Below are 13,222 nucleotides of genomic sequence, written 5' to 3'. Positions count from 1 at the left end.
CACCTCGGAATGTACCTGAATTCTATTGATGTAAAGCACTTGCTGAGATCCTCCACATGTTGTCGGTATGGGATGAGTTTGACATCCCGAGTTTCCCATTCGCCTTGGACTTGTCGGATAATCAGGTCAGAATCTCCCATAATCAGTAAGTTTTCGACATCCTGATCGATTGCCATATGCATGCCCATAATGCAGGCTTCATACTCAACTGTATTGTTTGTGCAAAAGAAACGCAGTCTAGCTGTGGCGGGATAATGCTGACCGGAAGGCGAGATCAAAATTGCCCCAATCCCTACACCCTTGGCGTTCACGGCTCCGTCAAAGAACATCTTCCAAACATGAGCTTCCTCCGAGATCACTTCTACGGTGTTTACCTCTTCATCTGAAAAGTAAGTTTCCAATGGCTGGTATTCCTCATCGACTGGATTTTCGGCCAAATGATCTGCTAACGCCTGGACTTTCATGGCCGTGCGAGTGACATAAACTATGTCGAATTCCGTAAGCAAGATTTGCCATTTAGCCAGTCTCCCAGTAGGCATTGGTTTCTGAAATATATACTTCAAAGGATCCAACCTACTTATGAGGAATGTAGTGTGGGCTTGGAGATAATGTCTCAGCTTTTGAGCAACCCATGTGAGAGCGCAGCATGTCCTTTCCAGTAGAGTGTATTTGGCCTCGTAGCCGGTGAATTTCTTGCTCAAGTAGTAGATTGCTTGCTCCTTCTTTCCGGTTACGTCGTGTTGCCCGAGGACGCAACCGAAAGAGTTCTCCAAGACTGTCAGATATAAGAAAAGTGGCCTCCCTGGTTCTGGAGGGACCAGGACTGGGGGATTCGAAAGGTATTCTTTGACTTTATCAAAGGCTTCTTGACACTCAGTTGTCCATTTGATCGCTGCATCTTTCCTTAAAAGCTTGAATATGGGCTCACACGTGCTTGTCAGCTGGGCAATGAACCGACTGATGTAATTCAACCTGCCCAACAGACTCATCACGTCTTTCTTTGTTCTCGGGGAAGGTAGATCTCTGATGGATTTTATCTTAGTTGGATCTAGCTCAATTCCTCTCCTGCTTACGATGAAGCCTAAAAGTTTGCCCGACGAAACTCCGAAAGCGCATTTGGCTGGGTTTAGCTTCAAGTCATACTTCCTTAATCTCTTGAAGAATTTCCTCAAGTCTTGGATGTGATTATCCTGCGTCCTGGACTTGACTATCACGTCATCCACGTACACCTCTATTTCCTGATGCATCATGTCATGGAAAATGGCAGTCATGGCCCTCATGTAAGTAGCCCCAGCATTCTTCAGACCAAATGGCATGACCCGGTAACAGTAGGTGCCCCAAGGCGTGGTGAAGGCAGTTTTCTCGGCGTCCTCTTCATCCATCAGTACCTGATGATACCCAGCATAACAATCTACAAAAGATTGTATCTCGTGCTTGGCACAATTATCAACGAGGATGTGGATGTTGGGCAGCGGGAAATTATCTTTAGGACTTGCTCTGTTCAGATCTCGGTAATCTACACATACCCGAGTTTTCCCGTCCTTTTTGGGTACTGGAACCACATTCGCCAACCATGTTGTATATTGGACTACCCGGATCACTCCTGTTTTCAGTTGCTTGGTGATCTCCTCCTTAATCTTGTCACTGACCTCCGTTTTGAACTTTCGTTGCTTTTGTTGAACTGGAGGACAATCAGGATGAATCGGCAATTTATGAACCACTAGATCAACACCTAATCCCGGCATGTCATCATATGACCAAGCAAACACGTCTTTGAATTCAAAAAGAAGTTGAATTATCGCCTCTCGCGTTTTCTTGTCCGTGTGAATGCTTATCTTGGTCTCCCGGATTTCTTCCGGGGTTCCTAAATTTACCGGTTCAGTGTCATTCAGATTTCGCTTAGGTTTATTCTCGAAATATTCCAACTCTCGGTTTATCTCCCTAAAAGCCTCTTCCGCATCATATTCTGGTTCCGGGTTCATTAATTCGCAGTTAAATAACTCATTGTGATCCGGGCGTGAAGTCCGCAAGCATGTCATATTTAAAGCCGCATTATTAGGACTGAAAAGGAAAATAAAAGGAAAAATGATAAAAATCAGAACAAAAGAAAGAATAGGAAAGCAATGATGATTTTTTTTTATATTTTCTTTGGAAAGTTGGAAGACAACAATGTTTACAACTAGGAATTCAAAGCAACAATTGAAAAGAAGAAAACGTTCAAGTTATGTCCTGGAGATAACTTGTGACACAGGAAAGGTGGCGGGACAGGTCTACCCGGACTTCCGCCTAGTCAGGAATGGCGTGGCCTCCCAGTTTTGAAGTTGGGCGCTCGGCCCCATGTACAGCATCTCAGCAGTGCTTGTGCCTTCACCTAGTTGAACCATGTGGACCTCGTAGAGCATCTCTCTCATTGCCCCACATATCTCCTCAATTTCCTCAGCTGTGAAGACCTCATCATCTTCTTCTTCAATGTACCTCGGACTGATGAAAGTTGCATATAAATCTGGCAATGGTTGTGGTAACTTCCAACCCTCATTTTTCCTTTTCTTTGCCCACTCTTCGTCTGCTGGAGTAGGTTTGAAACCTAGTCCAAAAGGTTTCTTGATGATTGGCAAAGTAATGGGTTCTGTTATTCTCTGAAGGGTTCGTCCAAGTCCCTTCCCTGGCCTAAATCCGTGCCGGATCATCTCTTTGGCCACCATAAACAAGGTGTTAGACAAGAAGGGCTGGGGGCAGGGTGTTCCCTCTTCGTGCTGCTCTGCCAGTACAACCTCGAGAGCTTGATAGACCGTATGTTCGCTTCCTTCTCTTGGTTCGAGGTACGGGATAGATGGGTCCCGATAAATGGCATGCTCATCTTCCCCATGGACCACGATCTCTCGGTCTTCGTACTCGAACTTCACCATCTGGTGAAGAGTGGAAGGAATGGCTCCTGCTGCGTGGATCCAAGGTCTGCCAGGGAGAAAATTGTAGGATGTGTCCATGTCGATCACCTGGAAGGCTACTCGAAACTCGACTGGTCCTATGACCAACAACAGGTCTATTTCTCCCATGGTATCTCTCTTAATGCCGTCGAAAGCTCTTACGCAGACATTGTTGGGTCGGATTCTTCCGGTCCCAATTTCCATTCTTTGTAGCGTGGAGAGCGGGCAAATGTCAACACCTGATCCCCCATCCAACATTACCCGCTTGACATAGTAGTCCTCGCATTTAACTGTTAAATGCAAGGCCTTGTTGTGTGCCGCTCCTTCCGGGGGTAAATCATTCTTGCTGAAAGAGATTTGGTTGACGGCGAAGAATCTTTCTGTCATCCACTCTAGTTGCTCCACCGAGGTTTCAACTGGCACATATGCTTCATTCAGGGTTTTCAGTAGGATCTTTTGATGCTCGGTTGACCTCATCAATAATGACAGCATGGATACTTGCTCGGGGTACTTGCACAGCTGATCTATCACTTCGTAATCCGGCATTTTCATTTGTTGGAAGAACAATTCCGCTTCCTCAACACTCACGGGCTTCTTTGGCGGGAAGCGCCTTTGTGTGGCGTTGTTCAGTTCTTGGGTATTTGAATACCTTCCAACGAAAGTATTTTCTGGAAGTTCTCCCATGACCTCTTTACCTTTGTACATCGCCAAAGTCTTTTGATAATTCCACGGCACTGTGGACGGGTTGGTCATTGGCTTTTGTGGCACGCGTCTGATAACCACTGGCTCATTCAGCCGAGGTGGTTGAATCGTCCCCCGGACCACATAGGCCCCTTTTGGCACGTACATAGGTTTTGTCTTTTTGATCCCGGAGTTCTGCGTCTTCTCAGCTTGACCTCGTGGTATGTAAAGAACTCCACCTTTTGCTGGTACCACTTTCTTCTCCACCTTCTTCTCAAGCACTTTCTTTATAGCTTTGGCCTCTTCCCCCTTTTCTGGTTTCTGGTCTATTTCAGGCCTCTTCCCTGTGTCGACAATGGCAATTATGGCTTTCAGAGCAGGTTCGAACTCTTTGTCTTCACAAATCATTCCGATCAGCGGCCCATTATTGTGAGCGGGCAATGGATTGTTAGTCACATTTGGGATCTCCTCGTCCCTTAGCACTATCTTCCCCTGCTCTATCAAATTTTCGACCACTCTTTTCAATGACCAGCAGTCATTGGTATCATGTCCCTCGGCCCCTGAATGATAGGCGCATCTGACTCCGGCTTTGTAAGAAGGCGATGTTGGGTTTTGCCTTGTTTGGGGAATTGGTTGCAAGAAACCCAACTGGACTAGCTTAGGGAACAAAGTAGAGTATTGTTCACCGATGGACGTGAAAGTCCGTCGTCGAGGTGTCTCCTGGGGGCGGTAGTTATTCTGCGGGGGTTGTGGGTTATAGTGGTTGCGGTAAGGAGGCTGATTTCTGGGAGGTGGAGCTGGGCCTCGGTTGGCTTGTTGTGGTGGGTGGTTATAAGGTTGGGCATTCATGACCATATAAGGTTGATGAGCATATGCCAAATTTGAGTGGGGGTAGTAGTGATGTGGGGCTCTTTCCGGAAAATGGGGCCTGGGATGACGATACTCCCTTGCTTCAGAGGCTGCCATAGTCGTTTCTTCCTTCTTCTTCCCCCTTGTCGTTCCTCTAGATCCGCTTTGAACGGCCTGGGAAGTTGCCCTTATGGCTGCTTGACTCAGAATCCTACCCGTTTTCAAGCCATTTTCCACCATCTCTCCAATCTTGATCGCTTCCGCGAATGGCTTACCCATGGCTGACATCATGTTTTGGAAATAGTTAGACTCTTGAGCCTGGAGAAAGGTAGTGACCATTTCCACTTCATCTATGGGAGGCTTCACTCTCGACGCCTGTTCACGCCACTTAATAGCATACTCTCTAAAGCTTTCAGAAGGCTTCTTCTTCAAATTCGACAGGGAGTTTCGGTCTGGCGCAATGTCGATGTTATACTGGAATTTTTTACAAAATCTCTGGCGAGATCATCCCATATATGCCATCGGGACATTTCCTGATCCATATACCATTCCGAAGCTATCCCTACTAGACTTTCCCCAAAATATGCCATTAGCAGTTCTTCTTTTCCGCCGGCTCCCCGCAATTGGTTGCAGTATTTCTTAAGATGTGCAATGGGGTCACCGTGCCCATCGTATTTCTCAAACTTGGGGGTCTTGAAACCCGTTGGCAGGTGCACGTGAGGGAATATGCACAGGTCGGCGTAAGACGCTCTTTTGTCCGCTCAATCCTTGCATATTCTTCAAACTTTGTTCAAGGCTTCTCATTTTCTTGGCAATCTCATTTTGTTCTGCAATTCTGGGGTTCTGATCCTGCCCGGGTGCAAGCTCGCACTGAGGCGGTAGAGGATTAGTACTGGTAGCGAACCTAGTTGGTTCCATTGAGAACGATGGGGCTTGGAATGTAAAAGAGGATGAGTTAAAGCTTGGCTTGTACGTGGTAGGCTGTGTCGTAACCGGACAAGGCGATGCAGTAAAGATGTTCATGCTTGCATCAGTGGATGACATTCGGGGATGAGGCTCAGAAGGCGATCCAGCGGAGAAGGCTGAGGTGGCCGGGTACCCAAATGGGGTAGCAGGATAATTTATGGGGACATTAGACGTTCCACTTGACCTGGAGAATAATTCAGGGAATTCGGGGACGACACTTGGCGGCTCTTTTCCATTATTCCAATCGTCCAGCATTTCCAGCATGCGGAGCCGTAGGATTCTATTTTCCTCCGCAGTTGCGGATTCAGGTGTGAGGACGGCTGAGATCGAGCTTTCCTCGGAAACAGGGATCGTTTGCAGTGGAATTTCTGAAGACATTTCCGCACTTCCTTTTGACCTGGTGAAGTAAGTGTGAGTACTGCTTCTGACCCTGACAACAGGTAGTTGAACGCTTCTCCTTGACCTCGTAAAATATGAATGTGAGGCCAGACTTTCACCAAACCAACCGTCTTTTCAAAAAACCCTGAAAATACTCAATGACAAACGCACGGTTAATTTGTAGCAAATAACAGATAGTTAATCTCACGTTGGGCATGATGCACCTATACAGTTAAGTGGATTACTATATGTTTGCTACGAGAGCATGCGTCATTCCGGCATTTTTATTAGTTTTCTTTTTTTTCTTTCTTTTCTTTTCTTTTCTCTTTTGTTTTTCTTTCATGTGTTTTTTTTATTTTTTTTCGCAGTAAAAGAAATGTGACCGGATCCGATGAGGATTGCCTACGTATCACGATGCCTACGTGAATCAGATCATTACGTAGTTCGAATAACACAAATGAGCGTAAAAGAAACAACCTCTTTATTGTTGAAACGTTCTATTACAAGCTACATTTTGCAAAAGAAAAAGCGAACTTTGAAAACAAAACTAGATTCAAAATGGACTAAAAATCACCCTGATGGGAAAAACAAACAGAAGATGCTAAGATACAGATTTGACCTATGAATGCATTATGGTTTTGAAAATTGGTGTCCGCGGGGCATCGTTCGGCCTCACCGCGGTCCTAGGCGTGAGATCCCTCTCAAGTTGCTCCAGCTCGTGCATAGTCTGCTTGACATAACCCATTACTGCCGAGAGGACGGTAACGCTGGACATGTTCTCACATCGTAGACATCGTCTGGTGATGGCATGGGCAATGGCCTTGATCCTATCTCTGGTTTGCTTCTTCTCTACGAGCAGGCTTTATCTGATCGCTGCATATCTTGAAGACTTGAGCATCTTGTACATGTTGATGCTTCAGTCGCCGTACTTCCGACTTCATCTGGGATATTGAGTCGTACCAATATCTGCTCTCAATTTGGAAATCCTTGGCCTGATTAGCTGCTTTGGTCTTGAGTGTAGCCATCTCCCCTTTTATTTCAGCAACAGTTTTCTCGTGGTCGCCTTCCAGTCGATTCAGGTGTCGACGATGCTTATCTGCTCTTGTATCCCACTGTGCCTTGAGCTCTGCTATGACGTTCTCAGATTTCTCCAAACCATCTTGCCATTCTCTGATCTCGCTTTTTAGCCTTTTTATCAGGTGCTCGTCTGATCGACGCCTTGGCTGTTTATCTGCATCCAACCTTATCTGTTTGATTTGGGCTCTGAGCATTTCATTTTCTTGAATTAACCTGTTCCGCTCTCCAAGATCGGTAGCAATTTGCACGTTGTGCTCGTATTTCATGCCTTTTACTTACTGCCTTAACCTGCTGATTTCGGCACAATAGCCTCTTTCCTTTGCTAACCAATCCCAATGCCTTTGTGATGACTCGGCGAAATTCCGGATGTGGGGTCTCTTAGCTGGCCTTTCATGCTCAAGCTCCCTTCTGTACCATGCAAGGTAACCTGGCGCCGTTTCTCCTTTGGCTCGATCCCGTACGCAAGTATCTGATTTCAAATATTGACCCTCATTCCAGATTTGGCGAATCTTTGCTTCTGGGAACTGTCCGTTAGGACTTATCTCAACTGCTTGAGCGCTAAGATCTTCCTCATGAGGTATTGTCTGACATCTTCCGAACTGTCTCAAGACTCGGCAGGGTGCGTAAGGTTGAATGCTCTTAAGCCCCATCAATAAGAAATGAGTTTTAGCTGCAGACATACATAGGATCTCATCAACAGGCAACCACCCCAACATCCATTGTATTTGGCTGGTGGTAAGAGCTTGAAAGAACGAGGTCCATGCCAGGACTCCCTTGGGCCAACTGATCTCTTTGGTTCTCGTGTAAGATTCTTCTATGCATGTCCTTTCCGAGGAACCATGGCTAAAAATCTCGGAATGATGGCAGAGGTGCTCGGTCATCCATATCTGTAGGAGCAAGTTACAACCTTCGAAGAAATTTCCTCCAGCTTTACAAGCTGTGAGAGCTCGAAAGATGTCGGATACCACCATTGGCGCGAGAGTACTGTCACTTTGCGTGAGTAAAGTGCTGACGACCCCAGATATCTTTAAATCAATGTTTCCATCTTTCCTTGGAAATACCAGAAGACCCAGGAACAATATCATGAACGCTACCCGTCTGTGCTCCTCCCACTTCTGACGGACTCCTTTGCTGCACAGTTTGTTGATTGGATTATTGAATCCCCCTCATGACCGTACCTATCATATATGAAGCATGGAGTACAAAATCCGGCTGCCAGGTCCGGGTTGTGGACTGTTCTAGGTATCTTCAATGAATCTAGGAATCGATGTACCGTGACGACTCTTGGGGCGACCAAGTATTTTTCCTTCAAGGGAAGCTCAGTATTCCCGATGTATCCGGCCATTTCTTCCAAAGTCGGGGTGAGTTCAAAATCAGAGAAATGGAAAACATTGTGCGCCGGGTCCCAATAGGTAACCAAAGCTCTTATGATATCTCCCCGAGGCTGGATTTCCAACAAACCCACAAGACCTTTCAGATATTTCTTAACCTCATTTTGTCCTTCAACACCTAGATCATTCCACCATAGCCGTAACTTGACAGGGATTTTGGTCATTATTGAAAAATATTCATTTTGCATCGTGCTCATCCTGCACATTTATTAAGGTGATTTCAACAAAAATGATTTTGACTCAAAATATTTTACAGAGGGGATCAAGTTTTGAACACGGCCTTTAAACACTTCGGGGACGAAGATTTTAAGGCTGTGTGGGTCTACTGGACAAAATGCTAAACAAGACCCAAAGGTGGCTATTTATGCAAAGTCAGCCTTTCGGCGTCCCTTTCGGGAACATTCGGCTATTTATGACAAAACAGCGTCACCCGATTTATTTACGACTCTTTTTTAAAATTTTGACACATTTTTTTTTATTTATTTATTGATTTTGGCTATTTTAGCAAAAATGGTGGTTGAACCCGATGAGGGTTGCCTACGTATCTCACATCCGGTGAGAATCAAACCGGCGTAGTTTGGGCGCATCGTAAAAATAGGAAAAATTGAATAAACCTAGAAATCAGGAATACGTATTTTTATATTTTTTTTAAAAAAGAGATAAAGATTAAAGAAACTATTTTTTTTTATTTTTTTTTTATTAGGAAAAATTTTGACTATTAGTCCGAATTCATAAAAGGGGTACTACGAAAGAAACAACACACATTTGTTTTTTGAATTATGAATTTTCGATTTTTTTTTCTTTACTTTTAAGTAAATACCTTCTCTTTTTTTTGATTTTGGACATGAAAGAATTTTTTTTATTTTTTTATTATTTTTTTAATAATTCAAACTAAGAAGACAAATTTTTTATTTATTTATTATTTTTTTTTTAGAAAAATTCCGGCGAGGTTTTGACAATACTTGAACATTGGTTTTATTTCTTCCAAAATAAGTAATTATCTCCCTACGCTGCTATTTTCCCCTTTTTTTTAGAAACCGGTCAACATGCGGAACCGAAACAAATAAATGCACAACATAGATAGGAATGCAGCAATGATGGTCTTTTCATTTCCGGTTGCCTGTCCTAGACGGACCCAACCCCTGTGTTGAGTCCCCTAAGTCAAATGCAATATGATGCAAATAAGCGTTCCTACTAGGGATCCGGCATGAAGTTTCATTATACTAGGTTTAAACCTTGGTATTTGTTCTAGACTGTGTACCCGAGCGGACAACTCGAGTCGAGGAGGGGGCTACGTACCGGGGACCCGCGAGATCGTCCGGCTTTGTAACTTGTCCGACCTCTTTCTTATTTCAGGTATTGACACTAACAGAATAGGGAGTCTCGATCAGCGAGCTTCTCCCCGGAGGTAAGAAGAGAAGGGTTTCGGCACAGTTTATATACAGTTCAGATAATATCAAAGCGGTAAAAGACAACATTTAGCACGTTATGCAAAATCATGTAATAAAGATCAGATAATAAACCCAAGTATAACAATTATTCTAAGCTCGAATTCTTGAATCATGTTCTAGGGCCTTCTGAAATTCTATAAAATCAGTTGTTTGATGTCACACCTCCTTTTTGCGCGCCTACCCCAAAGGATAAATGCGCGAGGGAGTTTTTTCAATTTAAGTGACAATATTCGAAATGAGATTATTTATTTAATTCAGAGTCGCCACTTGGGAAAGGTTTGGCTTTTGGTGTCCCAAGTCACCGGTTTATCTTGAATCCCAAATCGAGGAAATTTTCGACTTTTCCAAATGAAGTCTGCGAACCAGAAATTCTAAGTAAGGAATTCTGTTGACCCGAGGGAAGGTGTTAGGCACCCTCGAATCCCGTGGTTCTAGCACGGTCGCTTAAATTGTTATAATGGCTAAATATCTGATTCAAATACATGTTGTGACTATATGTGCTTTTATTAAGTTTAAAACCGCTTTTATCATTATCATTTATTTTTATAGAATTGCAACGTCGTGAAAATGCATCTCGAACCACGTCACAATCAATGCACCCGTAGTTGTTAACACATTTCGACTTCGTTGAGATTTGAATTTGGGTCACATCAATGTGCACCCGAATTTAAGAATATAATTTACTTAAACCGTGCCTGAAGAGTCTAGCGCGTTATTATTTAGTGGAAGGCCGTGAGATTCACTAAACGGCCTAGCCTGAATTCTAAAATATTTATTATGATTAGTTGTTGAGGGCCCCGCAATTTGTATTTTTTATTTGGCTAGGCTAGGCTCATTATTTTTAGAAGGGTATCCTATAGTGACTACATTTCTATTATTTTTGTTTCCAGAGATAGAAGAACGAGAAATGTATGCTAATTTAAGTATATGCTTTGGCCTAAGTCAGACTCTTGTCAATTTCTGATTAATTACTTATAAAGTAAAAAAAACATCATGCCTTACGAAAATGCTTTGGTCGAACAAAAGATTACATATGAGATTGATGAAATGCAATACTTAATCCGAACATTACATACGAAAATATTTCTTGTTGAACTTAACTGAACTTATTTGTGCTAGATTAAAGGATAACTGGCAAAGTAAAATGTTTTTAATTTGACGAAGAATCATGTGCGAGCTAACGAAATACAACACTTAATCCGAACACTTCTCGAGTTGAACTTAACTAAACTTATGTGGACTAATCTTAACTAAAAAAAAACTAAATGAAACAGGAACAATATTGTATAAGGTCGAAGTATACATGCCCATATTAACAAACAAACTACCGAGCTAAAACACAACAGGATAAACTTAGTCGAATATCAGTACATACTTTCGAACTGTTGAATTATAAACTAATCAATTTTCACAGGCCTGTTAATGTACTATGAATATTACAATAAATACTTGAACTTCTTCAACCTTTTTCATTTCATGCTTTCAAACTGTTTCAATTACATCAATATGGGACTTGAAATGTGTACCTGAAAATGCTGAAAATGCAAAGGAGAAGAAGAAGAAGATGGGGGAATCAGCAGCAGCAAAAAGCAGAATTAACAGTAGCAGCAGGACAGAAATGCAGCAGCAATAGTGAGCAAGATAGCAGCAGCAATCAGAACAGCACAACAGAAAGGATTCTGTTGCGAGATGGAACTAGAGTTGAAGAAGAAACAGCCAAATGAAATAGCACACAGTGTGATGGCAACAATACTCCAGACAATCCAATTCCGGACTATACCAAATGCAACAAAACACTAACCATAATCTCGATTGAAATTTAGAAGAAGGAACACTGCCTAACGTATTGACAATAGATGAACTTCAGACAAACAAGACCAAGTTTCTGATTTCCTAATCTGTTTTTATCTCTTTCTTGCTCTCTTTCTATTCCTGCCAACTCTTTCTTTTTCTTGTCTATCCTCACAATGTATGTATTTCAAGCTTTCTCTTTCAAAGCTCCTCACAGTGTATTTTTTCCTCTCTCTGTATTTTTCAGATCTCCCGGTCCAGTCCCTCCCTCTCTGTATATCTATCCTTTTATATCTCTCAATGTGCCCCCTTTATCAGCCTTCACATTACTCCTTTTAACAGCCTGTTTAGAATCTCACAGTACCCCTCCCATGTGCCCTTTTTTTCATTTTTAGATTCCAATTAGTTATTTAAGTATATAACCCCATCAACATTCCCTGGCAGACTTATCTTTTCCATTTTATTAACTAAAAGCAAGTATGGGCAGTAGAATATATCTGACAGCATATGCTGTCAAACAATTTTTAAAATCAAAAGCCTTCTTATGCAGGAAAACAGGCTGTGCACAATGCACATGCTGTGCACAAGTGCACATGCCATCAATTCAGATTTCAATTAACAGACCAAGCCTTAGGTTTCTGAAATCATATTAACAGCTATAAGTAACTGGACTTGGTTCTTAATTGATTCAGGCAAATGTTCAACAGAAGCAAGTCGATTTGTTATTGTTCGGACAGTTGAAACTAATTGACGACATATGTCGACTCGACTATATTAATCATAACACATACAACCGTAACCAAAAATCAAACATTCAACAGTATCGACATATGATTTGAATTGTACTGGCTAAGCAAAGTGGTGCTCGAGAAGCCAATTGATCAGTTCAATGTTGAGAATCAGCTAATTGCACACCACTTACATACACATTATCAGGGCAAATAGAAAGACTCATTCAAACAAACAGAAGTTCAGGCAAAGTGGACAAACAGAAGTTGGTAAAATTAAAACAAATATGAACAGACTTTTTAAAAACAAATCACACGGGCTAAAACAAAATAAAGAAAAGAAAACAAGACTCACCTCAAATCTTTGAAAAATCAAAACCTTGACTCGGATTTGGACAGACCTTTCTTAAGGCTGAATGGACTTTAATCGAAGTGTTTCTCAGATGAGAAACACTTTGATTAAAGTCCATTAGACCTTAATCTCTTCGGTTGAACCGGTATGAACCAGTGACGAAGAACTACAAAATTTTCCAAAACTCAGATCCGGGATTCATGCTTCCCTGGTCAGATTCGGACCAAACCAAGTATGGTTTGGTCACGAGGAGGGGTCTGGGGAGTGTTTGGTGTGAAGCTGGGGTTGGTTGGTGTAGATCGAGTTTTGACTCGAATCTTCAAATGAAGATTCGAGGACCTGGAGGGTGATTCGAACCAAACGGTTAACAGGTCTATGTTCAGGGTGGTGAGGGGGTTCTATGGTGTTCAGGGCGAGGTCACCGGCATTCATGCCGCCGGTTTTTCATGGTGAAGAGTACAGGGGCGGCTCTAGGGTTTGTGGGTTTGGGTGAAGACGACGAGGCTGGGGTATTGGATAGGGGGGTAGGGTACGATTATGAACTTATATAGTTAGTGGGTGGACGGATCTCGACCGTTAGATCAATTTAGATCTACAGTCTGGATCTGGTGGTTAAGTGGAACGGTGTCGTTTC

This window comes from Nicotiana tabacum, chromosome 7 (assembly GCF_000715075.1).
Source record: "Nicotiana tabacum cultivar K326 chromosome 7, ASM71507v2, whole genome shotgun sequence".
Classification (NCBI taxonomy): Eukaryota; Viridiplantae; Streptophyta; class Magnoliopsida; order Solanales; family Solanaceae; genus Nicotiana; species Nicotiana tabacum.
Note: the sequence above shows the minus strand (reverse complement) of the source record.